Source organism: Adiantum capillus-veneris, chromosome 27, assembly GCF_014529385.1.
Source record: "Adiantum capillus-veneris isolate H3 chromosome 27, ASM1452938v2, whole genome shotgun sequence".
Lineage (NCBI taxonomy): Eukaryota > Viridiplantae > Streptophyta > Polypodiopsida > Polypodiales > Pteridaceae > Adiantum > Adiantum capillus-veneris.
Window position 1 is genome coordinate 50,911,783 of NC_140957.1, and position 1,770 is coordinate 50,913,552.

Sequence of the window (1,770 nt, forward strand, 5' to 3'; positions counted from 1 at the left end):
AATAGCAGCGGGTATTACCGTGCTTATGGCTGAGAAACCACTACCACGTTCATAGCCGCCCCCACAAAATTTTCTCTCTCCTTTTTCCTTTGTAGCGGTTATAGACAACTCCTCTTATAGTGTGTGGCCCAAGGAGCCTAACCCTTACACAGACCAGGGCCTGCTGCCCTATTAACTCGTTAAATGACAAAGCTTGTCCTCCTCTACGTGTAAAATGAAGGTTCCTGCCTAGGTCCTACCTCATCATGGTAATGCCAGCGGGGTTTGGTCCTATTTGATGATAGAAGAGCCTTGCTCATGATCAAGGCAACGACAAAGGTCACAAGCTTAGGATGACCCATTTTTGTTTTGTTGCGATCTATTCTTATTTGTTGCCCTACTGCGCCGCCGCAATTTTAGACTCGAAGATAAGATGGTTCCTCTCATAGTCGTAGCTCGTGCTCTCTCATATTATAGTACTCCTCCCACTTTGCCTAGCATTCTATTGCAGAAGATGCTAACACTGTTCTTGGAAGGGCTAAATAGAAACTCCTATGACCAATTGTGCCCCTTCCTCAAAGCAGTTATGCCAAATGTTTTCTGCCTCGCTAATTATGAGAGAGCGTGCATTGAAAAGGGTGTCCACTATAAGCAACCATATTGCCAGTCAAAAAATCAGAATAACAGTCTCAAAAATGTGATGTTGGATGTCGAGCCAATGGATTTGACGTGGCCCAACATACAACAACAAGTCAGTTGTGTGGTCTTGAGCAAGCAATGGAGTGCCTACTACACAGGAAGTACTCTCTAGACAAGGGTGGGGTAGTATGGTATTCAAGTCATTTGCACTCCAATCATAACATAGACAACTCGTTTATAGAACAGGCTTTCGCTACATAGTTTGGACATTTATACAGTAATATAATCAAGAAGTAATCTCAAAAAGACCGCACATATTAAAGTTAGAAAGTGACCAACGTATACTACTTGGAGGACTTAAAAGAAATTCTATTTCTTTTAAGATTTCCCCCTCTATTCTCTGCGAGACTGCCCCTTGCCGCCCTCTCCTCGCGTTGCCTCGTGGCCTCTGCGCCTGCGCCACAAGAGAAGCCTTCTCGTCTCTGCTCGAGCTAACTTATGGCTCTGCAGACATACCCCTTCTCGCCTCTGCCTGAGCTAGCTTATGGCTGTGCAACAAAAACGGCTAGACATACTAGACATACTAGGTGCACTGCGCGACAAAGGGAGAGGGAGAGGGAGAGAGAGTTGTGAGATGTCCCGGGAAGAAGGCCTGCCCTCGCTCTTGCGGATTGCTCCCAAGAGGTGTCATCGGAGACAGACTTGTAGAGGGGGAAGAGAGAGAGAAGAACCCTTGCAGACGCCGACCTCAGAGAGAGAGAGAGAGAGAGAGAGAGAGAGAGAGAGAGAGAGAGAGAGAGAGAGAGACGTGGCCTGCATGTGGCCTTTCCCTCTTATAAACTTAATGATCCCTTTTTTCGATTTTTCATCATTGGGTACCCCCTACTACTTGCTCAGTTGATGAAACCTGGCAATTTGGTTGCTACTGTGCGCACGCATGAGAAGAATCTCTCTCTCTCTCTCTCTCTCTCTCTCTCACCGTCCCCCCTATCATTTTCCCTCTTTCTCAAAAAAGTAGTACCGTGCAAGCAAGTGAAAATGGAGGCCACACTTTTTGTAGTATAATCGAAACGTTGCAATAGCAAATTGCCTCCAACAGTGCCAACAAACATTGCATACTTCTTCTTCCATATCGTCTGGGACACGGGTTTA